Consider the following 26784-nt stretch of genomic DNA (forward strand, 5'->3'; position numbering starts at 1 on the left):
GGAGTAAGTAACTTAGTATTGTACATAGTTATGCACAATTTTGAATTAGGTATTTGAATTATTTAATTTGATGCTACTTTATAGTTCTACTCTACTACATTTCAGATTGAAATATTTTACTTTTTACATTTAATTGATGGTTACCAGTCACTTTTAAAAAAAATAAAAAGTTGTACATTCAAAAATACAATTAGCTTGTATAATTAGCATGCTAAATATGATGACTGTTATAAATGTATTCTTAAACATCCCAATAGTTTATGAAATAGTTCGAATTGCCTCCATCTCGACCAGCTACCACAAAATACTGTTTACATTAGTAATAATATACACACTACGCTCTGGAAGGGGCCAGCTTAGAGAATACTTTTAGGAACTTTAAGTACATTTTGCTGCCCAGACTTCTCTACCTTTCCTCATATCAACTCGGTTTTACTTGTAACTGAGTATATTTTTACCGCAGTAGTGCTGCTACTTTAAAGCATCTGGATACTTCCTGCGCCAATGGATTTTACTGTTGTTATTGGCTGAGATTTTAATCTACGTCATGTATTGTTGTGTAGTTTAATCTATAACAATGATAAGCTGATCATATCTGTTGTATGAAACATCTTAATAGTAACTAGCTGTAAGATAAATGTAGCGGTGTAAAAAGCGCGATATTTCTTTGTAATTTACTGAAACGTAGTAAATTACAAAGTATAAAGTAGCGTGAAATTAAAATACTACTAAGTAAAGTATAAATATCTCAAAACTGTACTTGGGTACAGTTACATTCCTCCACTGATCTTTTCTATGAACATTTGCAATTGTTTCACAGTGTTTAGTGCGATTTTTAAGTATGTGGTGAATTTATTTAAATCCATGCCAAGCTAGAAGGGAAGGTAAACACCAGTCTGTAAATAAAACTGTGGGGGTGTTGGAAAGACTGCTACAAAGTCTCACTGAAATAGAGGTGCTGCACTGGTATTTTACTTAGACTATTTTAAAATATACTTAATTATACTTAGTAAATATTTGAAGTATCAGCCATTTTTGGGTTACTGGCATCTTATCTTGGTAAACTGATTCAACAAAAATGTGTGAATGTGTTTCCTCTCAGGACTAATTTTATTAAGTGTTCCCAAAGTCTGAACCAGGTAAAACATATTTTACAGAATACCTGCTGCTGCAACTTTCTGCAGATAATCTCTCTGTGAAGTCAAATCATTACTTCCAAAACTGTGTGCTCTTCTCCTCTGAACGCTGATAGTTTACAGTTTTGTAGAATCTCGATGTGTTAGTCTCATTTTCTTTAGATTGGTTCTCTTTATTTTTATGATTTAAGACACATATTGTGTTGTTTTAAGCTGCTCTGTTGATTGTATTTAGTATGAAAGCTTTCATCTGACTATGATGATGTTATTTCACTCTTGATGCTGCCTATCTTTGCCAGGACAATATTGACAAAAAGGATTTTCAATTTTGAGGCTTTTTTTAGTTAAGAAAAGATTAAATTTAAAAAGAAAAAAAACAACCCTCCTCAACTTAGGACAGAACATTTTGGATGTAATTTTGAGGATTCTCAAAGGCTGAGAGGACAGGACAGAGTTCACATAGTTTTAGTTTTGGAGGGAAAAGAAAAAAATTACACAAAATTAAGTGGACAAAATCAAACCCAAATTATTCTTCTGTTCTTTGCTAATTGTTCACTTCAAATGGCTGTGCAGTTGTTTAATTTCTGGTGCCTCTGCAGAGCAGGCAATAGCTGTAATTGCTGTGATTGCAGCTGTTGTGGTACACATTATTTCAGTAAAAGTTCAAAGTTCACTCATTTGCCTAATAGAAACAACATATGTCAGTATAAAGTTATTTCCACCCTTGAGTACAAGTAGGTTTACGTGCCTCTACACCATAGGACATAATGTATTCCTGATTATGTCTCTGGCTCAGTTAATAAGTAATAAAGCTACCTTGCCTACTACTGCTGCCTCTTACGTTCACACAGGTATAGGTGGACCCTTCCATCAGGTGTCGGTGCGATCATTTTGCATTTGAAATAGATAAACATCTGATGCTTATCGCATGGGTGTGGTGGAAATAGAGGAGACGAGACAAGATGGTATAGAAACACTCCTAAATGTGCTCTAATCATACCACCTACTGGTGCTTTCACACAAAGGTTTCTGATGTAAATGAACTGCCCATCTGGAGTTGATGGGTCTTCTACGCAATTGAAAACAGATACTGAGAAATGTAGAGTGACCTAAAAGTAGTTGAAACAGAACATTTGCTGTCGCCTGCATGTATTTTACCTCTCTGTCTTCTTTGTCGGGGCAAATAACTTTACCATAAATGCACATATTAACACAAATAAGCACATCAGATTAGTTTGTTGCTCCAAAACTTTTGTCATCTGGAGATAGCAGATAGATATCAATATACTGTACGTACATGATGAGGAGAGTGGGAGTTTGGTGAAAAGGGGATTGGATAGGGCATGAATGGAGAGAGCGCTTTTCTCAATGAGTCCAATGTTCTGCTCAGCATGTGCTTGCCTTGCATGCCACCCCCTTCCTTCCCCATTTCTCACTCTATTCACTTCCTTCCTCTCTATCTTCCACAACTACTTCAGCCCCATCCCCCACACCCTCACACATCTCTGCCATACCCAGCCTCTCAGAATCTGGATGGAGACAGGGAAATAGGTCCACTGTGTGTGTGTGTATGTGTGTGTGTGTGTGTGTGTGTGCATATGTGTGTGTGTGTGTTTCTGTGAGGAATGTTGTCCTTCTCAGCCACTGGCACCACCTGGAGACCGATGAGGGGACTGGACAGTGTAACTGATCAGTGATGATGCAAAACAAATATTAGCATTTTACATGTAGATGTGCAGCAAAAAATTTGGCTCCAAAATTACAAAATCAGAAGCCGATAATGGAGGAGAATCATTTATCAAGAGGATGGTCTTTCAATATATGGGCGTGATTTTGTAAAATCATGTTAAAATATTCTAATGCTCTTCCAGAGCTGTTCTCATCGTTTGACATATTTCATTCGCTTAATTTTGATGATTCTCAACAAGCAGAAAATTGCAGTAAAAAATGAATATTATCATTGTACAGCAATTTCAACCCAAAATGCTTTTGTCCAAGTCACTTTTAAGGACAGAATAATTTTACAAGACAGAATTGAGCGTCCTTGAACAAAAAATAAACGTCTTTTTTTTTTAAAGAAAAGCGTAATCAGGTGCAAATCCTGGTGAAATGCAGTCAACATTTTTATGAAATTCCACTCTCAATCAATACTTTCAACTGTTTTTCACTCAGTGCGGTCACTTCATTTGGCTCATTACATTTATTTTAAAAAGATTTATCAGGGTCAGCTGATGACTTCTATTTAACTTATATTTACTTATATTAGATGATGAATTTGGCTTGATTTGGTGGTAAACCCATGATTTTTTTTTCTGCACCGGAATAACCACGTCTTAACCTGTGCCACGAAAAAAAAAAAAAAAAAAACGTGAAACAAACCGGTGAGTCAGTTTGAATTGAAATGCTAATCAAATCTTACAAGAGACAAACCCTTCCACATCAGACGCCCTCTTCAGAGCCGTCTCCTGGCTCGTGAACTCTGCAGCAGCTCAGGGCAGACAGAATCCTATTAACCATCGGGGGGGTGGGGGTGTGGGGGTGAGGGGGGGTGGGGGGGGGGTCTGGTCTTGGCCCACTTTGGCATGCTCACCCCTCCCCCCACCTATGTCCTCCTGCCCTTTTCCCCTCTTCCTATATGCTCATCCGTCTTCCCCTCCAGCGCGCTCTCTCGCTCATTCTAGCGATCCATTTTTAGGCGCTGTGTAAACCGCAAGAGTACTGCAGCCAAACCAACTAACAGATGTGGACAAAACATCCTATTCCTGCCTGTGCCTGGGTTTCCCCCTGCCTGTGCTGCTGTTGGCCCTGGATGAGCCTGAACATGACTAACACACACACACACACGCCACTCACATCCTCCCTCTCGTCCTCCAAAGAGGGTTTGAAGAAAAAAAAAAAAAAAAAAAAGAAGGAAGAAAGAAGCAGGAGAGAAGGACAGAGAGAAAATCCGTTGGGAGGGGAGAGGAAAAGTGTGGGAGCAGTTGAAAGGCAAGGTGGGCGGAGATGGGAACATGTGTGTGGGTGTCTTTTATACTTCTGCGAGGGGGCGGATGGAGGTTAGTGGGCGGGGGATGGGGCCCGGCTGATTCAGTCCTCTCATGAGTAGTATCTGACTCACACAAACACAGGAAGTAGTGCGCGCTGCTTGTTTAGTGAACACAGCACTGTATTTATGTGAAACTCCTATATGCAGGGAATAATAGGCGCTCTTACACTACCTAATTTCACCTCCGTACGTCGGTCACTGAGTCAATGTTCCACTCTCCCTTTCAAATAGTTTCATCTCCACATCCTGAGATTTTTGGACAAGGATCCAGCGGGTGCATCAGTCATACTGTGACTCAAGCTTGTGAAATTTCTAAGGGTGAAAACAGTCCCATATTTGAAACTTCCTTTGGCAACAACATGCCAATAGGTCTCTCTCATTGTATGTTTTATTTTATTTTTTTTATTTTTATTTATTACTCTGTGAGAATCAAGAGTTTTAAAAACTCATCTCGGATAAAATGTGCATTTTTTAATAAGTTCACCTACGGTTCACTTTCTTTCATTTAATTCATTAAACTAATCACACCCAATCCACTCATTTATATGTATATTATTGCCAAGAATCGTGCGTACAGTGGAGCTTTTGGGTTATTAAATATTAAAAACACATTGGCTTTCTTATTTTTAACATAATATCTATTCATCCCTGAAGGCAAACTCTCTTTGCTCGGTGCCTCAACAGGGAGGTCGGAGGTCAGGGTCAGCTACAGTGCAGCGCTCCTCAAGCTGACGGCATTTCTGTGACAGCTTTTTAAATATGTTATATTTGTATGGTTTTAAATCTGGACTATCCAGTTCACTAAATGTCTCACCAGCATTAAAATAAATGCCTATTTTGTTTTAGGATTCATGTACTAAAACTGATTTAAGTACCTGTAGATGTAGAATAATCTGTATCTGTAATCATGGTTGAAACCAAGCAGGCTGCTCTCTTTACCAACAGGTGGCAGACACAGATTAGATTTGGAAAACAAAATGTGACATCTTTGAGAAATGACACCATCTTGTGGTGATGCTTGTACATGAACACTACTTTTGTGTTGATTTGAGAATATATTCTTTCCTTTCCTTTAAAAAAAATATTTATGTCAGAGGAAAAAAAAGAAAACAAGCAAAACAAGAAGCATGTCTTCTCCTCCTCGTTCCACCGCCGCCCACTATGAACAGATTTTCTGTGGAGGCATGCGTCTCTGTCAAAGTGTGGTTGTGTTGTTGCTCACTCCCCCTTTGCACACATCTCAGCGATAAAACACAACTCAGCTCTTGCTGTCAAAGATGTCTCCTGGCAGCCATGCTCATAAGTGATTATGTCCAGCAGAGGGTAGTCTCACCCTGAGAAAAATCATTTAGCACCCATTCCTCACCTGAATCTGGGGTGCAGCAGGTTTGCTGTCACTGAGGGATAAAGATGATGCAGTAAACCCGTATCAGTAACATAGACATCTAGAAATCATTGACTCAATGTGTTGATCTTAGCAGGTGTTAATTATGCAACACTATTTTGCAGGTAGCAACCCATTTCCTCATTAATTCTTATAAAATTCAGAGTCCACATTCTGTAGCCTGATTTAAAACCTGCCCTCTAGAAATGACAATCAGAGGCAGCTGAATTAAGTTACTACTTAATTCAGCTGACCCTCATCAGGTCTAAATTCAACTAAAGTAGAGAAAGCAAGGAAGCTTTGTCACTCTGACAGATGAGCGTATGTTCAGAGCGTTTGGGAGAGGTAATAAATGAGAGTCACCTTGGTGACGGTGCATCTGGAGTTTTAGAATTCATGCTACCCCACTCTGTCTTACCTGATTGATCAAAAGGGAAGGGGCCCGCCTGCCCATTTTGGGCCTGTCACATCCCCATGTGGCAGCTGGAGTCCCTGGAGAAAGTGGCTAGCCTGGGCTGCATCTGTGTTGGTTACTTATAGAAGCGATATGTGCTCAGTTTTATCACTGTTTTTTATTTCCACTGGGAATGGAGAGCAGATTCTCTCAGCAGAGGGCTGATGTGATGACCACCACAACAAATAAGAGCCGGGCTTTACAGTTGGGGATAAAAGGTTTACAAACTCCTCTACAAAACAGGTGCTAGACTCAGCTGCAGAGTTGAGTCACTTCAGCATTTGTCTTATTGATTGCTTTTTGACTGGCAGTCTCATGTCAGGCAAATTGGACAGAGGGCACTCTTGCCTCTTGACCAGAGCAAGCAGAATTTGTATCAACGAATACTGACCAGGCAGTGACATTTGAAGACTCTGAGGGAGGGAAAATGCAAAGTTTACCTCGTCTTCCTTCCTGCAGACATTTACATATAATATATGCACCATACAAATAAATACGTCATGATGCATTTGCCTGATAAATAACATCAATTTCTTCGTACTTGTTCAGTGTCTAGACATGAAAGAAAGGAGATAAAGGGGAGCTCTTAGATAAGCAGATTGTACTTGGAGTCTGCAATCCAGCTGTTGTAGCTGGGAAGTCCCATAGTGGTGCCTAGAGTGATATCAGTTGACAGATCCCCCTGTCTGACACCAGGATGTCCGTCTCTGGCCTTGACCACATCACAGTGTTCGGTATCCTGTGTAAGCGGGTGTCAGATAGCTGCCTATTGATGAATGATTAGAGTTCCTGAAGATGGACTGTGCCGCTGCCACCCACGGGGTTCTGGGTGAGACGGATGGGCCCATTTGTAATGCAGAGGGGGCCCCACAGCTGCATTAACTATTAAAGTGTGGTTATCTCAGGGTAATGGTACGCCAGCAGCACTGAAACAAACTACAGCGAGAGAAGGTGTAATCCTAATGTTGATGTATAGGCCCTGCTTCTGTAGATTATAGGGTCCATTCTCTATTCAGACTGATTATCTTTGAAATGTCACATATTGTTGAGAAAGGAAATACTGTCAATGAAAACAATGTAATCTGGCATGTATGATCAACACAATGTATGGTAGATACTTGGCATTATAGGATCTAAAAGGCAATGCTGCATTTTTAAACTCTAGGTTGGATTTAAAATGAGCTGTTTAAACCTTAATGTTAGGTTGCTTCTAGTTTAAACAATTCAATTAAGACTCTTCATAGTTGGCTACTCCACCTGTAAAAGACTTCTTTGTCTTTACCACACACACACACACACACTTTACACCACCCTGTGGGACCTAACCTCACATTCAATGGTGTAAAAAAAAAAGCTTGGCACAGTGACTGGGCTTGCCAACAAGCCTGAATGATATATAGTTACCACCAGTCTGCCTAACAGCACGACCAGTAAATGAAACAAACGTCCACAAAATTGGAACGGGCAGCAAATGTCTCCAAGCGACTTCACTTTTGGCTGGCTCTGGTGTTTGTTTTAACCTGCCAACATACTGTGAGGAAGTTCACCTGTTAAACTTTCTTCACATGGTCAATACTTGATCTGTTCTCCTGCTCTTACCAGTGTAAGTGTGGAATACGGAGAAAAGAGGTAAAATTGATTCCACTGTACCTTCCCTTCCTCTCATTTTGTCACCCTGGAGCCCATCTTGTAAATGTGCCCTCAGAGTCGATTGGCCTGAGGGATGGAGTAACACAGGGAGTAGCTGGGTGCAGGAGTGAGCCATCCATCCTTGGTACCTGGAAGGGAGGGCAGGGCGGCGCTCCACCTGCCTGCTGAATAAATCATCGCTTAGTCCATTCTGCAGCTGCAGTCCAATTAACCAAAGGGGACCCTGTGAATGGAGTTAGTTGGTATGATTAATTACACAGTAGTGACAATACACACCAAAGCTCACAGTATCCCAAAGGGGCAAACACCAAGCATGGCTTTACTTTGCAGATTTTGGCTTTCTTTTTAAGTATTGTTCTCTTTGAATGTACAGTATTAATATTAAAAGTTTTTCTTTTTTACTATTTTCTGACACACACTGGTTATAGTCATAATTATGTCTATATCCAGTGCCCAGTTCATGCTTGGAAGTGGTAGAATCAAACAAGTAAACACAAGCATGCGCATATTTCAGACATTTCAGACAGACTTGTTGCAAAGCTAAATATAAAGCAATGGAGTAAAATTTATCAGCACAGAAGATTTTCACCTCTCAGGTGCCAAAAGCACTTGGAAATCATAATTTAGGGCACAATTATTTCCTTTTACATGGCCCATGACAAAACTCTTAGTCTTACAACTCCAACTCATTTGAATAGTGCCTTTAATTGAACATAAAAAGGCAGAGGAGAAGGTGGAAGGGAAAGGTTAATGGGACTGACACAAAGGGCAGACAGCAGAGGAAGTCTAGCCTTAAGTGTCACATCCTGCTTGCATCACAGCCCATACAAGGAGCCAATTAGTAAGGGCTAGGTCTAGGTCAGTAATTAAACCAACTCCAGAGGCTGGGCTCCCGCTTTAGCTTTCTGGGGGATTAAAACCCTCTCTAAGACTGCTGGTAATGACCTCCATCCTTCTATCAATGATATGCTCACACCCTGACGTTTGACTGCTGCCAGATCCAATAGAAAGGTCACGGCGGATGTAACAAATGAGAATAGAGGAAAGGACAGACAAGGAAGTAATTGGAGAAGGCTTTGGTCAGTGGGGAAAAGAATGTCCAGCCACTGTTTACTCTTTACCAATCTTCATCAGTGATGTAGCAGTGCAGAAGATAACCAATCCGCCATTGATATTTCCAGCACGTGTGGCTTGTTTCACCATGATAGAAAGAAGGTAAACATGCATGTGACATTTCCAACCAACATCACTTAAAAGTTTACATGTCAATTTGAAAGTTAAAGAAAGGTATTTATCAGTAAATGCAATGTTCCAATGCAGTGTTTTGGAATAAGTTGACTTATGTAATGATTTTCATTAGAACAACAGAAAGCATTGATAAAGTCATTTTTCTTTCTCCTCAGTTATATTAATATTTGATTAAGTGCAAATGGAGCCCACTTTTACTTAATTTACATTGCATATTATTATACAGTATTATGGCTGTAAGAAGTTTGCTTTACTGATGTGATTATTTACATTCCTGGAAATTACATTTGTGTTTGTTAGCAGAACCTTATCATTGACGGACAAGACAGGTAGCCAAGGACTTAAGGCGTCTCAATACGTTTATAATAACAATGGATCAATGAGTAGTGTTGCTCTTAGTGATAAACTCATAGAGAATTATCGCCTGACTCTGCAGTTGTCCTCAGCTCTACCGACTGTTTCAACATCTTTTATCTCATTGTTTTGGTTTTATGACCCGTTAGTGTTTTGGTTTACTCTCACAGCTCTCATCAGTCTGGTTTTCAGCAAAACAGCTCTGATAAATCCACTGTACACTACCTGCCCAGCACCTAATGGCTAACAGACAATGTTAGCGACTTAAATTAGGAAAGGAAGCATAACTCCCAATGAATGCTAATGTTGCTCTTTTGGATGTGTAAATAAGCGACATTATAAGGTGATCAAATGTGTCAATGTTAACAGCTTGTTGTTTTGTCCCCAAGTGCCACAAAAAATAATTTAATGCAGGTTTAATTGTAGTTACTTGGATTCACTAAATACCTAGAATGTTTTTCCTAAATCATTTTAATTACTGGATATGTAACATTTAATTTGAGGGTTTATATTACAGACATGGGTGATAGCATTTACAGGCAAGTAATTCACTGAGGTTCAGACAAACATTAAAATTCATTTCATTTCATTCATTTCAGTAGCATCCTCAGCAGAGCCATTTGAGAACAGAGTTGTATCATCCATGAACTGACTCAAGGAAACCTGTATTTGATTTTCTTTTTAAAACATTGTTTTCTGTGTTCAGTGAAAAAAGAAGAGTGGGGATATTGGACAGCCTTGTCTAATGCCAGTTGAATGAAAATCAGTTAAAATGGTGAAAATGTTACACGAATACATGTCTAAGATCAATCGTGAATTCATAAAAACTCAATGTTACACAGTTAATATCACATTACAGCGTGTCCTTTTATGAAGCTGGTAATAAAGCTGGACTTTTTCACCAGTCACCCTCATTTCAGAACACAAGCTGGTAAACACAGTGATGTATCCCAGCTTCTATCTATACCAGGGAATGGAACAGCTGGGCTAATTAGAGTTTGAAAACACACACTAGCCTTAAACAAAACACACACATAATAAATCCAACAGTCTAAATATCATCAAGGCATGTGGTGAACTGACAGAGTCTTGCAAATAATAAATAAAATGAAGGATATATTGGATATCTTCATTTGTGAAAGTGTTTGCCAATAAATAAATCAATAACTACATCAAATATTAAAGCAATTTACTAATTAATATTAAATGCTACAGTCCAATTTTTGGATGCATGATTTCTAGACAAAACAATACATTTATACAGTGTTATAGTGTAATTCTGCCCACTTGCGATTGATGTAGATACTAAAACGTCAACAGAAATAGAAAAATACACCACAGATAAAAAACTTGATGAAACACCCAGATGCAGCATCTGCCAGACAAAAAGTTTTTAGGGTTTCCATCATTTCATACGTTATTCATTTCTGCATATCTTGCAACGTTTAAGGATACACACAGAGATGCTTACCCACTATAAGTTCAAGTCAAAGCCAGTTCTTGTTACATCCTTTAGGGGACCAGCAAAAAACCAAAGATCAGAGGCTTCCTCTGTTGCTGTTGGCTGTTAATCTAGATGAATAAATATTTTCATGAGTAAATATCTTGCAGGTTTACCTCCTGTGTCTCACACAGTTTGCAGGTTTATCTGGTGTATACCACATACATTTTTAGCTGTTTTTAATCCTCACAGAAGCAGCTGTGGCAAGAACACAAACTGAGTTATCCTCAACACTGCAACTGTAAAGGCAGTTTAGTTTTGATGGACTGGTGAGGAATATCACAAGCAAAAGTAATTAAGATAAGCTGGAATGTTCAATGGACTTTTTTTGCGTGTTCAGACCAAGCCATAGCTTTATTTGAAATTTTCTTTGTGACCAAGAGGGTACATCTTTGCATGATTATGGGATGCTGCATGGAAATGCTACTGCACATACATTTCCATTCTGACAGTCGGTAAATCTTTGTATATTTTGCTAATATAACCTCAAAGGATTTTTTTTTTGTAGCTGGCCATTGATAATCCTGTTGAATAAACATCATTTTCATGTGTAAATATTTTCGTGGGTTCATCTTAGGCAGTTTTCTCTCCCACACTATACAGGTTCATCTGCCATAAAATGCACTGTAGTTCTGTTCTGACTGCAGCTGCTTCTGAGGATTAAAACCTAACATGACTTATCCTGCACGCTGTGATTGTAAAGGCGGTTTGGTGGCTTTTTCCAGATAGGGTGTCTCAATGTATAACAATGACTCTTGGCTGCAGCCGCAAACATTTCTCTGAATTGGATTACATTCACACAATGTATGGTAGATAACATTCTCATCCTAGATAAACTGTGGCGATGGATAAAAGAGAGGATGGAGGAAAACACATCTCTGAGGGCACAAGTGACAATTCATTTCTATATAAAATGGGAGCTGAAGTTGCAAGCTCACTATTTTTAAGAGAGCCGTGTGTATTGAGTATGGAAGTGATTCTTACTGAGAGTGAGATGAAAAGATTGATATCACTCTCATATCTTTTTGTTAAATATGAAGTAGCTGGTTAGCTTAGCATAAAGACTGGAAACAGAGGATCCCTTTTACACTTGAGTTTTTGTATGGATTAAACAAACAGATAGAACATGTTAATTAATGAGTTTTAGAGATCCTAGGCGGACTTTGCCACTTTGGACAGAGCAAGGCCAGCTGGTTCCTCCGTTTTTCAGTCTTTATGCTAAGCTAAGCGAAGCTAACTGGCTGCTGGTTGTAGCTTCAGATTTAGCGTACAGATATGAGAGTAGTATTGATTTTCACATTTAACTCTCAGCAAGAAAGTGAGCAGGCATATTTACCAAAACATTTAACTCTTCTTTTAACAAAAAAATGGAACCATAACCACTAAGAGTCACTGATTCAAAAAAACTAACATAAGTTTATGTTCATTTCAATCATAATTATATTATAAATATGTTTTTTCTTTCAAGTACTGCCTCTGAATTTACGTATTTGGTTGACTGACTGCTCATCAATGTTTTAACAGAATCCTTTCTTAGTTTTGGATGATACAAAGTCAAACCATCATGTATAGGCCAGACATGAATGAAATATGTTAATATTTTCTGCCAAGGTTTATGAATATTTATTTTCTTGAGCAGTAATATGTAAACTGTTATACTTTAAAATGCATTAAAACAGTTTACAATCTCCAAAGTCAGCAGATAAGTTACATAAACTTCTTGATGTCTTTGGTGAAGGACGTGAAGTGTCAAAATATCATAGAATACTGGTTGAACATGGAGGGAATTAAACTGTTAAAGCCCTTCAATTTGCCTGGGAAAGAGATTTGTGTGTATCATATGACCATGAATGGGGTGAGATTTGAGTCAAGAGATGATGAATAAATGTCAAGAGATCTGAGGGTAAGGCTTATACAATATCAAGTTTTACACCGTTTTTACTCGACCCCAAGTAGGTTATATAGACTTGGTTTAAAAGTTTCTGCAGCCTGCTGGAAATGTAGCAGTGATGAGGATTTAATAGTACATGTACTGTGGATATGCCCCAAAAATCCATCAATTCTGGATGAAGATTCAATATTACATTGTTAATGTCCGTTTGTATTCTGCCCAAAGCTTTATATTTTAGCAGACTGTAAGGTGTTATCTGCTTTTCCACAATCACTGAAGTACTGGACCCAGATGACAATTATGATTGGATGGCAAATCATTCTCAGGAACTGGAAGATGCCTGGAGAGCCTCTTTTTCAGTACTGGGTGAGCCGCATATGAAAAAATGTCATACAGGAAGCAGGAGAAGACAGAAAAATGTCTCCTCAATTGGGGAATGTATTGTATATTTCTTTTATAAAAGCGTAAGTGTAAAGATGAGGTGGAAACACACAATTTTTTGTTTTTGATTTCTATGTGAGAGATATGTTTTTGTATATTTTCTTTGTTTTTATTATTTTCTTAGAGTTGTATTGTCTCTTTTTGTTAATAGCTTTATTTATATGCAAGCCGCTTTATATGCAGGTTGACGCCTCTTGTTTCTGTGTTGGGGTGGGTTGGGAATGGGGTGTTCTGGTTTAAAAAAGAATATGTCATATGACTGATGTTATATCACACAATAAAAATTGCAAATCTTACAAAAAAAGCATTAAAAGAGTCGGAATCAGCTTCTGTGTATAATCAAATGGATGCATGTGTGAGACAGGAGCAAAGCAAATTTTACAACTCAGATATCAAAACTACCTGAATGTATAAAGTGAAGCAGCTGCTCCATCTTAATGCCTTTTATCCTTTCATTAAAGCACTTGACTCATATTAAGGTGACAAACAGTTTTAGTTCTTTGTTGCTTAGATTCTCAAGTCTCATATCAGAGTTTCTAAATAGCCTGACAGATGTAATGCAATGAGGAACCTGAGCAAAAGTATTAAATGAAGAAATAAATAACAACTTGAGTGTCACTTCCTGTGTTTTTCATGACACAGTTATTCTTTCTTATGCTTTTCTAAAATGTGTTGTCTTCCCAAATCCCCATTGACTGTTCATCATCATGACGTCCACAATGTTGCAATCTGTGAAGCCTATGGTAACATTATGCAGTAAATGTTTAAATATTATCCATTATCACTGCAATTCGAAAGCCAGTAAAAGTTAAAAATGTCTCCAGTTCAGTTCAGTTTGAAGTGAGAGCCAGTCAAATGGATCCGATGAACCAAAACAGCAATCCTTAATGTAAAGGAGCAAGGGAAGAGGTTTGTAATAATCACTGTAAGTATTTTTCAAATAAAATCATATAATACTGTGAATTGCCTCAATACAAAAATATGAAGTTTTAGATATTTGGTGCACTGATATTAAGCTGTCTCTGACAAAAGAATGACATTTATCCAAACTGAAATATGTCTTGCTGCCAAAAACTGCATATCTACAGTAAGCAGCATATACTCCATATAGTGTGTGTTTGTGCTTTTAATGTTATGGCTTTAACCATTATATTAAACTGGAAAGTAACTAAGTACATTTACTCAAGTACAGTATTTAAGTACAAAGTATTTGGTTACTTACATTTTATGCCTTTTCATACTTCTACTCCATTACATTTAAGAGCTACAGCTGTAGCTGCTTGTTACTTTTCAGGTCAGACCGATGAGTTTATAAAATTATACATGTTCAACTTTCGTCTTGGACAGCCAAACAAGTTCCACAGGTTGGACAATCTGTGTGGAGCACAAAAAGTGACATAAGCATTAAAATATAAATAAATGTAGAAATACATTAATAAATAAATGAATAAATGTACAAATACAAAAATAAATGGATAAATAAATAAATGTAGAAATACATTAATAAATAAATAAATGAATAAATGTAGAAACACAGAAATAAATAAATGTAAGAAATACAGAAATAAGCTAAATAAGAGATTATTTATGGAAATAGAGGTTAATTTAAATGTCCTTTTTCATTACCATATATTTATTTTTGAATTAGTTATGTATTTCTGCATTTATTTATTTATGCTATGATCATTTTTGTGCTCCAAAAATCTCATCTAACACCACAACTTGATAAAAATCAGTTGACTAAGCATTATTTGTTGAGTTTGGTGGGTGTTTGCAGCATAAATTACTCCACTGAACTCTACTAATAACAAAAGAAAATGTTGACTGTTCATGCAGAAACAATGAACATTAAAAAAATAAGAGCACAGAATACAAGCTGGCAAACACATACATCAACACTAATAAAAGTCTACATCTATGAGACTGGAGAGGTTACCGTACCGCTGTGCAATGCTTAATGCTGTGAAGGCCACCTGCAGTTACATTAACATCTGCAGAGAGCTGCAGTGTCTCTAGGCAGGACAGCAGACCGGACAGATCCATGACCCGACGCCCTGAACTCTGCTGCTCAGTCCCAGGGCTAAAACTGCCTGTCCCAACCTGCCTGCTAATATAACCTCTATCACCACCTCTCAAAGTAGAGATGTGTGTGTGTGTGTATGTGTGAGTGTGATAGATAGGCCTAGATAGATAGATAGATAGATGGATAGTTAAATAGATAGATAGATAGATAGATAGATAGATAGATAGATAGATAGATATTAACTGAGACTACAGATATACTCCACTTTTTTTTAGTGTTTCATCGTTGTGACATCTCATTAATTCCTTGTTGATGTTTGGGTTATGTAATACGTAGCACATTACCGATCCATCTGTGATTACAGTAAGGTGTAATCACAGATGGATACTTGCATCTGCTGTTAGCACAATGTTGCCCAACTGCCAGCTTTGTTTACTAAGTGATTTCTTCGATTTCAGGTGTTTTTTCAGTCTTAAATGCGTCACTTTCACCCTTCTATGCAAGGACGGTATGTGTGAACACACCTCTAAAGATAGTGTAGAGAAGAGACGGGTACATCTGTATTTTGATGTAGGATGTGTTAAAAAAAAAGAAAAAAAAAAAGATGCAAAACAACTGGTTCTCATCCAGAAGTCAACATAAGAAAAATGTAAAACAGTCCACTGGTGTACTCTACCGCTGCTGTTTTAGTGACCTTTTTATTTAGTTTTATGCAGTCAGGGTTAGGGACGGTTTTCTTTCATGTTCTGAATATTTTTCTTCTTATTCATATTTTTTCTATATATTAAGATTAATATGGTCTTTTTTTCTTATTTATAATTGGACAGGCAACACAAAGTTCTTGCACTCCAGAAAATCTCGTGGGCAAGAACGTCAGATCATTAACTGTGTCTGTGAAAGGACCAAAAAGTCCTGCACACCTTCACTTTATTAACGGCGTTTCAGTCCTCAGACCTTCATCAGTTCATGAAGGTCTGAAGACTGAAACGCCGTTAATAGAGTGCAAGTGATCAACAGTGTGCGGGACTTTTTAGTCCTTTCTTATTTACATTTTAAAATAATATCTTTTTGTAGTTTCACTTTTTTCTGTTGAATTTTCTACTGTTATATGGTATACTAAGAGAATGTATATTACTTGATCTTGTTTTGTATATTTGTATATTGTATTGTTTACAACGGTTGTCCCTCAATATGAAAATGATATTTCATTTTGCTGTGTTGTTTTCTCAGCGGGAAGTCTGAAGAAGGGTCTAAAGAATACTGTTCACTATACATGTGGGGTTGAAGGATACAGGATCTGTGCTTGTCATGTAGTGTTTATAGAATTCTGTAAGATTTCATGCATCGTAATGACCCTTTTTACACTGATTGGCTTGCATATACGGGTGCCTTGGAAGCTAAGTGTATATATGATGTGATTTAGTTTTGTCTTTTAAGCTCAGAAGAAGGCACGCTTTTGCTGAATCGTCAGCTTAGGAAGGAATAAAGTCAGCGATGCACAGTGGTGGAAAGTACATTTACTCAAGTAATGTACTTAAGTACAATTTTGAGGTATGTGTACTTGAGTATGTCCATTTGATGCTGCTTAACACTTCCACTCCACTACATTTCAGAGGGAAATATTATACTTTCCACTCCACTATATTTATTTGACAGCTTTAGTTACTTTTCAGATGAAGATTTGACACAATGGATAATATAACAAGCTTTTAAAATACAACACATTGTTAAAGATGAAACTAGTGGTTTCCAACCTTTTTGGCTTTTGATGTCTTACAAAAAGCAGTGTGTAGTCGGGGTCACATTTCAGATGTCTATGAGTTGTTAACAGCTCCACCAAACAGTGATTTTTCCCTCTAAACTTCTCACATGGTTTCATTTCAATAAATGTTCAAATGATCCAATATTTCACCAAAAATCAAAGATTAGAGAAAAAGTCCAAAAACTGAAAACAGATTTGTGTATCTTCATTCTTCATTCTCCCATGAATCATCTCACGACCCCTCAGATTTATCTGGTGACCCTTTGAAGGGGCCCAACCCCTAGGTCTGGAACCACTGGAGAAAACTAGCTAAGTGTATATAAAGTAGTTGAAACTAGCTCCACCTCCAGCAGCTTCAACAGTAACATGCTGCTTACACACTGATGTTTCAGTATTAATAATCTAATGATGTCATAAATAATAATGTATCAGTCAGAGGGACCAAACCACTACTTTTACTGCAATACTTTAACTACATCAAGCTGCTAATACTTATGTACTTTTACTTAAGTATAATTTTTCATGTAGGACTTTTATTTGTAATGGAGTATTTTTACATAGTTGAATTGGTACTTTTACTTAAGATAAGGATCTGAATACTTCTTCCACCACTGGCGCTGCATAACCGTCAAAGTGCTCCTGCCTCTTTAGACATTTTCATGTGTGCTCACTGCCATAAGAAAAATGTACCTAAAATGTTGATGGCCAAACAACTTGCTCATTCTTGTACTATACACATTTATTTTGAACAACTGGCTCATAATCCGTCTGCAATGATGCAGTTTGACTCTAATGCAGTCACAGTAGCATGTATAATGAAAGCCCAAATTCGCAACTAAACATTAAAATATGATGAGTGGCTGCGTTTGATGTATCAAATATGAAGAAAACATTGTGTGATCTGTTTCAGGTTTTCATCTGTTTGTTAACATTGAACCCTTTGACCTGTGCTTTTAATATATGATTTATTTAAAAACCTCATTCTGAGCACCATAAAATGCTTTACTGAAAACTGAATATTGTGGAAGATTATCCACTGAAGACATATTTGTTGGGATATACTGAGTTGCAGCTCTCTCAATGCTTTCATTAAGAGCCCTGTTAGCCTGGCTCCCTCAGCCTGCACTGCATCACCACCCTGGCAGGAGACACGCAGACAGAAATATGAGCAGGAATACTGAATATAATACAGTTTCCAGCCACTGTGAACAACATTACACCCCACCCAGTAATTACCTGTTTTATTCCAAAGACATTCCAGAGCGCAATTCATTTTGATTTATTTGTTATTTGGCTTTTTTCTTTTTTTTTTTGAACAGGGGTGTGACTCTGCATTTACTGAGTCTGAATCACTCTCCGAATCTGTCACTGCAGTACTGGAGAGCTAATGAAATCCTGCTCCCCATCCAATTTGGATGGATCATGGTTCGGGGAGAACAGAATAATTCATGGACCCCCAAAGCTCATGTGACTATCCGAGGTGAGAATGGGTAGACTTTTATTATAACCCAGATTATTTATTAATCCTGCCTTTGCCCTCATCAATTCAATAATTAAGACTGTGGATCATTGAGGTTAGTTTTACATTTCGTGTTTTGAAATTTAGAAGACTTTCTTCTAATAAACAACATGATGCCTTCCGGTCTCAATTGCTCATTGTGTTATTCATTATTTTTTTCCAGAGTGAGAACGCTTTGTGGGGAAAATGCGTTTAGCCTGTAATTATTCCAGTCAAAAGGTGAGAAAATAATGGTGAGCGGAAACTCACATATAACACCTTATATAACTAAAAACATGGGCATTTGTTCTTTCAGCTTTATACAATTGAGTTGTGTCTATGTTATCTCTGTGAGTTTATGTCAATGCTATAAACTGGCTGAACAATATGAAAATTAAATAATAATATCATATCAAAGCATAACAGTGTTACCTTGTGAGCAACACAGAAAAAGCTATTTCGACGATTTAGGAAAATAACTGCTGACAGCCTTTTTGTATTTGACAGTTTCTCATGAATTTTGCACTAACAAGCAAAGAAAAGAAAAAAACACGAGGCTATCCAAAGTTGTTTATCACAGTGTTTTTCCACCATGGCCACAAGGATGCAAGCACATACAAGTAATGTTGTAGATGACAGGATGTTTGTGTCTTAATGGCTTTTGTTTGAATGGACTGTACATGTAGACAAGCAAACTGTCTTTTCTTTTGCAAACTAAGTACTTTTTCAAATCGTTTACAGGCTCTGTTTTTGCATAATTTATTAAACGCTGCTTGGAGGGGAGGTGAAAAAAAAAAAACAACAACAAGAAAACTATAATGAAATACTTTCCAAGAACCAAAATTTATTCACCTTGTACAGCAACAATCCACAAAAGCGTACTGTACACTTTGGGTGAAAATTAGGACAGAAATGAATAGAGTGTATGTTAGGAGTGTTTGTAGAATAGAGACAATCTCCTGCAACTGTTTGATCTCTCATACCTGCTGATTGGTACAAATTGCCGAGCAGCTGCGCCTGGCAGCTTTTGCACTTTTTGCAAGATGCACCCTGTGTGCAGAAATGGTGAACATAAACACACTCTATCTGAGTACCATTTTCTAATATTCCATTCTTCATGAAGAGTTTATGCTGTAATTAATAACTTTATTAGTGGTTAATATATATGTTTTTTCTAATGCTGTAAGGATCTGTAATAGTCTATTAATAAGAACAACTTTCGGTGTCAGGTTGTGGAAAATTATCCTCCAGCATGACTCTTTTTAGCTCTTTAATTCATCTTCTGCACTGTGTGACCACTTCACTTCTAGCATCTGGATCAATATCCATTTATTAACAACTTTATTAACATTCGTAACTGCGGACTTGTTGGTTTTAATATTATTTCCATGGTTTCCCTTTCATTTTATGACTTATGCATAGAGTTTGACTAGCTGTTGATCTGCATTGAACACTGTTAAAAATGTGGAGAGACCAGTAGTGTTAAGAGTTGTTTTCCTTACATTTTGAAGTTAGGAAGTTTCAATTCTGTTGTTTGATGAAAAACTATTTTGCATTGAATGTTCTGTTTTAAGAGAAATGTTGATAAGTGTCAGTAAACCATTAATAAATACTCATGTGTTCACTTTGTGATAAGTCATATCTGCAGTTACAAATGTTAATAAAGTTAATAATAAAAGGTCACAATGATGTCAGTACATACAGGAAACTAGACGTTGTGGATGACGAGATGTTTGTGTCTATTATTGTTTAATGATAGACTCTTTTGCATCAGTGTGTTTGGTTTTAATAAAACATTTCTAATCAATAATCATCAAGGAGTACTGATGGGTTTCTCACTCTATAAGTTGTGATTCAGTTGTGAACAGTTTTAAATGTTAGTACTCATTAGATAGATCATTCTGCAGTTACAAATGTTAATACATGATTAGGCTAGAGCTGCGATGATTAGTCAACTAATTGATTAGTCGAATGACTGAAAATTAATCACCAACTATTTTGATAATTGATTAAGCGTTTTTAGTCATTTTTTAAGAAACAATGTCCAAATTCTCTGATTCCAGCTTCTCAAATGTGAATATTTTCTGGTTTCTTTAGTCCTCTATGACAGTAAACTCAATATCTTTGGGCTGTGGACTGCTGGTTGAGACAAAAGAAGATATTTGAGAACTTCATCTTGGACTTTGGGGAAACAGTGATCGACATTTTTCACCATTTTCTGACATATTTATTGACCAAACAACTAACAGATTAATCGGTAATGAAAACAATCATTAGTTGCAGCCCTAGATTTGGCTAATAAAAGGGTTCTAACAATAATCCATCAAATCTGCAGTTGTGAATGTCTAGAAATGATTAGTAAAAGGATTTTGGTCCAGTTGCGCTGCAGCACTTTCCCAGAAGTTGAATTAAAAAGCTAATATGGGGGATGATTTGCAACAACCTGTTCTTGTTAATGCCTCTAACTGATCTATCAAGTATTACCAAATGATTTATTAACTATTAATAAGACCATTACAGTTTATACACTCTTCATAAAGAGTGGCTCATTAGAAAGTGGCAGCCTATCGATGTAGATGGTGATGTTTGTAAAAAATCACCAAAATGCAGCCAAGTCTTCAGACTCTCCTGGTGCTCCGGTGTATTTTGAAGCTGAGATTAAAGTGCAGTTTAAGATGGAAGCAGCTGGATCGGCTCCGCTCATTCATTACTGCAGGAGTGCGGTGCAAACTGATTAGACTGATGAATCAATAACTGCAATCAGCACGGTAATGATAAACATATAAAGAAAAGCGATTCCAATGAACAAGTCGAAATTACCCGAGGGATGATCCGAGGTAATCATTGGCAGTACAGTACATAAACGTCGGCGAGAGGAAGACGTGTGTGAGTGTGTGTATGTGATTGAACTGTATAACGTGCTTTTTTTTTCCTACTGCAGAACTTTACAGACTCCTCCAGCATTCACACCGGCGGCTGTAGACCTCAGGAGGCGCTAGTCGGCGTGTGTTGCACAGTGAATACACTTCCTCCGTGTGAGTGGCCTCAGCCCGTAGAGGAGCCCTCCCCTGTACGGTTTGTTTAACTCGGTGAATCCTCCCAGAGCATTCATATCCTTAAATTACCAGATACAACCAGCATACACTGACACACAGCTGCGAGACATACACACACACATACACATATACACACACACACTGTGTTATTGCGTTTAAAAACCGCCCAGTGAAGCAGAGATGAGTCAGCGCGTTACTGCAGCTCAGAAATATTTATTTCAGTGTATAGTAATTCATCCTGCTGAGCGGTGAGCAAGGTGCAAAACCAAGAGAGAGACAGAGAGAGAGACAGAGAGAGAGAGAGAGAAAGAGAGAGAGAGAGAGAGAGAGAGAGCACACTTTTACAGTTAAATCTGAACACAATTGCAGGCTGTGATCTCTGCAACATTTCTGACAACAGTCAGGGAGGCAGGCAGCTCTTTCAAATCTCTGAGCTTCTTCATCCTCCGGCTGCTTGTGACAAACGACAAAACTCTTGAAATGACTTGTCAGCTGCTTCAAACCAGTTCTCACATCCTATCAAACCACGTTTTTCCACAACCACACGAAGACTTGTCTCTCAAACTGAACCCCATCCCTCCTTTTTTTCTTGTCTTATTCCAATTAAAGATTCATTAGATGAACTGATTGACCTGTTTTTTAAAAAAAAGCTGATTTCGATGCAATTTCCCCCCAGCATCGGTTTTACGCAAATTTGTTGTTGTTGTTGTTGTTGATGATGATGATGTTGTTGTGGAATGTAATAGCAGCAGTGTCAGTTAGACAAAGCTTGCATTTGGTGAGGATCTCATTTGTAGCGCTTTAAAAAAAAAAAAAAAAAAAAAAAAAAAAAAGAAAAAGAAAAAGGAGATCATCTCCAATCTTCCACTGGTGGGAGGGAAGATTTGTGCAGTCAAACAGAAGAAGCAGGAGAGGAAGAAAAGTAGGGAAATCTCTGCAACCCCTGGAGTCTCATTCAGCACCACTCGCTACTGGACAGCGTCTGAGCAGCGGAGTTGGTCGAGAAACAGGAGATTTGTTCAAACATCGAGTCTGGGAGTAACACCGCATCTGCACAGGGCGCTTTATTCCTCCTCCCCCACACCTCTTACAACTACCACTACAATTCACGCTGGCATTTTGACTTCCCAACATATGTCCTCTTTTTGAAATTTTTTCTCTCTCTCTCTGTGTGCGCGCGTGTGGCGGGTTTGGCAAACAGCGTTCAAACCGCAGGCGAGTCCAGAGCTGACTGGCGCTGCCAAACAAAGACGCAGGAGGAAAAAAAGAAAGAAAGAAAGAAAGAAAGAAAGAAACTGGACGGCGTCAGAGATCAAAGAAGTTCATTTTCTCCACTTTAGGCTCACTTATGTGAGGAGGATTTGAAGGTAAGGAGTGTTTCTTTTTTCTTTTACATTGTCACATTAGGATCGGCGGGGTTTAGGAGTGGTATGACAGTCATGCATCAGAGTTACGCAGCTGTGTTGTGGCTCCTGTGTGTGAGAGTATGCTGCGCAAATATGACGATCTGTTTGTCTATTCAGCTACTTGGAAGGCATGTTGGTGTAATTTGTGAGTGAATATTCTAATAACAGACATGTAGCCTAAGGGGAAAAGTAGTATGATCAATTAGATTATCCTGGTCTTGGCATTTTTGATGGAGCTTGAGGACTTTACAAACCATCTCCTGATGAATATGTGTGTTGGAAGGTTTTAGCTATATGGTTTTTTTTTGGGGGGGGGGGGGGGGGGGGGGGGGCTGTGGTCTCTCGCTGATCACACACACACATACACACACTCAACAGATGAATCACCTTTATACTGAGAGGCTTTTTCAGCATGAATGAGGCTGACGTTTCCCGCGGAGCTGATGTGGGAGACTTGACTATACAATGAACCCCTTCATCAGCTGTGTCTATAGGAGCCCCCTCTGCAAGCCCCCCCCCCTCTCTCTCTCTCTCTGCTTTCCGCTCCACTTTGCCTGCTGTTGTTCCTCACATAAGCAAATCAGATGAGTCTAAAGGTCTAACCAATGCACAGATGAAGACGGGTCATTTTAAACTGATGTAGTTCAATTAAGACAGTGGATTTTGGCTGTGTAGGTGCCATTCTCAGTTGAGGCGCACTGAAATCTGCGCGCTTTAAGCGGGTTGTGTTGGTGGTAATCCATCTTAACATTTAATCATTTTCAAGAGAGACATGACGCCCTGGTGGGTCATATGGTTTGGTGACGCCTCACTTGATTATGCATCACTGTCAGAGAATGCATTAATTGCTGCTTATATATCTGCTGCTTGTCATGCTGTTAATACATGGTGTTTGCTTCAATATGTGAAAAGGCTCAAAGAAAGCTGATATGATGCCACTGTGCTTATATTTTGCTCCTTGATTTACAAAGAAAGAATTTGTTTGCACAGAGTATTTGTCTTGAAGTGATATGAGGCATATTTTTTCAACATTTTTGTGCACTTCATGCCAGACAGTGGCGCAATAGATTTGCTCTATTTCCACTTTCCATTTCATTTTTTTTTATGGCAGTCTGTGTTTTGCTGGAGGTTTGTTAAGTTCCACTCTATAACCCTCTGAATCTCTCCTGAGTCCAACATCCACCTCTACTTAAAATGCCTCAGAGGATCTCAATTAGTGATAATGAATAATTGAGGTGATACTCTTTAAATTCAAAAGTTCATTTGACGCCAAAAAACAACAAAAAATTACACACAAAATCACAGCAAATTACAACAGCTCACGGCAGATATACTCTCACATTGTTGGTGTTTAAAGACCAATCAGATTCTCCCAGAACACTTCTCGGCAACAGCTGTAATCACACAAAAATGTTTCACTGAGCCACTAACAATGTAATTTGAAGCATCACAATTTGTTTTTGGAAAAACAGGCAAATGGTTGTTTTGGGGCCCTTTAACAAGTATTCTTTTAAACACACATTTCCTTTCCTGTGGTCATTCAATAGTTGTCTGTATCCAAAGCTGTATGTCTGCATCCATTCTGCTCACCTGGCTTCACGCAGTAAGAAACAGATTTATTGAATCTTTGCAGTACAAATTCTCCACCCAGTCTGTATCCTTTGAGCAACATCACGCTGTCTAGAGTGTAAATCTCTATCAGCAGTCACAGTATGTGAGCATTAATGAAAAATTTAGTTTTTTCAACCTTATGCGCCACTGTGGGAAAATCAAATCTAGTATGAAGAAATCAGGAGGTTTGTAGATGTACTGTCATATTGGCAATAATAAAAATGTTCATTTTTCATTTTATTGGTGGCTCAAATTTACAAGTTCTGACTAGTGTAGTCACAGAACCTGATTGGTGTTTAAATCTTATTCAACCAGCACTTTTTTAACCCACTAATCTCAAATTATGATAAACTACAGTCCACTCACACAGATCCAAAACTGGAGACAAACTCTTTAGGCCCCCCCTTATGTTCATGTTTTGGTTTGGTGGCCTTCATCAGAGCATTTATACTTAATCATCCTGCTTTTACTGGATTATTTAATGTTTTTATTTATGTTTAGCTTCAACTGCCTTGCAGTTACTTGCTTTTAAACAGTACATAAAGTGCACCCTCTTCTTAGCACTGCATTTGAGAAAGAAATTGAATCTTCTCTAAATTTCCAATGTGCAAAATTTGCAGACACAACCTTTTTTTGCCCTGAAGTGATCCCACTATCTGAAGCTGTGCACCACCCCCCGACGAGATCTACCAATTAAATAGCTGTGTTTGGTTTCGGTTATTGAGTTTAAGGTTCAGGCCATTAGGGGTCTAGTGATGGGAGGTGGGATTTGAATGCAGCCTGGGAGGAAGTGCTGCACCGGAGGCCTGGTTCAGGGAAAGAAACAATTACAGCAAAATTTATTGTTGACAGCTGAAAGAAAAAAAAATCCTTGCATCACAGAACCCTTTAAAATGTCATCTATTTGAGGAGGATACCTGGACATTTAAGAGTGTGCCTACAGTATTCTGTAAGTTTCTAATAGCACAAGACAGTATTCAGTATTTTTCATCATTAATAACTTCCTCCCAGAAACAAAAAAATGTCTCATTAAGATGCAAAGCTTGGAGAAGCTCCAATAAACAGAGTAAGAGACTGACTGTCAGCTCAAAGCCTGTTACTTTTAACCTTTATTTCAAAATGAGTTTCCTTGTACTGTAATCTGCTCCAGACCTGATAATGTTCCCCTTATACCCAGAAAATCATCCAGGATATGTTTACTGTCATTTCCTCCCTCTTTTGTAATTCATTTTCCATGCTGCGGTGAGTTAGTGTGACATTATAGGAACAGGGTGGGATGAATTATTTTCCTCTGTGGGCTTCCTTTCCTTTTCCTTTCAAACTGAGCTGAAAGCAAGAGCGTACATCAGTGCTGAAATTCATCCAGCAGTGCGGAGAGACTGGCAGACAGGCAGACAGTTGTTTTCTCGGTGTGTTGGAAAGGTTTTAGATATCCATTTCTCTGTTGTTCCTTATCAATGCTTCATGATCATGGAGTGTCCACATTCTGGATCATCTCCTCTGCTGCTCGTCCTGGCCGTCCATCTGTTCGTCGAGGGGGCCGCTTGTGTGGCCTTGCTGTTCTGACCACAGTCTGATGATCTCCAAAAACGGCAGCAGATCCATTCCACACACGCTCGACAAAATCCTATTTTCTAAACTGCTGATTCTTCTTCTCAGTGATCCTTTAACAAGCTTTCCGTTCTTTTAAGGCTTAGTCATTTGTGCCATATGTGTCTTTTGGTGAAATAGTTTTGTTGCAGGATTTGGACTCAGGGAGTTTTCATTCCAGTTTTTTATTTTTTTTATTTTTTTGGGGATTAGTCCATAGCCCTGTTTCCCAAAAGCATCTTAAGGCTAAGATAATCGTAAAATATGTCTTATGAACCTCTTTAAGCTTAAGAGGTGTTTCCCATCATAGCTGAAGAAGCTCTTAGAAATGATCACAGATTGACAAGCACCTCCTACGCACTCGTAGCAGGCTAAGAGCATCTTAAAAAGCTCCAGAACCTGTAGGAGGAACCATAGTTTTTGTTCATTTTTAAATCTTTACTTTTATTATAAACACCAGTGTTCTTTGTTAAGTGACCTTTGATATAAAATGAGTGATAATGTTTAGATTAGAAAATAAGAAAATGAAACTAAGCAAACGCACACGTACAAATTATTTCAATGATAGATCTGCCAGTTTTGTTGTCATTGTCCTCGTCTCCTTCTTCTCGCCTCAATATATTAATCTCTTCTTGCTGAAATGCCAATTTCCTGATGGTATATTTTCATATCTTCTTTTCTATTAATTTATGTTGCGTATATTGTTTGTCCCACACTTATATACAGTAGGTCT

General features: G+C 38.1%; 1 protein-coding gene across 6 annotated transcripts in view; it reads right to left on the reverse strand.

Annotated features, from left to right (window-relative positions):
* Positions 1-26784, reverse strand: part of LOC121895400 (protein kinase C and casein kinase substrate in neurons protein 1-like) — a 360445-nt gene that overhangs the window by 66025 nt on the left and 267636 nt on the right. For all 6 annotated transcript variants that reach the window (XM_042408508.1, XM_042408507.1, XM_042408503.1 and 3 more), the window contains one exon: positions 7671-7893. The gene's annotated coding sequence lies outside the window, so the exon portion shown is untranslated. The remainder of the gene's footprint in view (positions 1-7670; positions 7894-26784) is intronic.

The sequence above is a fragment of the Thunnus maccoyii genome, chromosome 4 (genome assembly GCF_910596095.1).
Source record: "Thunnus maccoyii chromosome 4, fThuMac1.1, whole genome shotgun sequence".
NCBI classification, from domain to species: Eukaryota; Metazoa; Chordata; class Actinopteri; order Scombriformes; family Scombridae; genus Thunnus; species Thunnus maccoyii.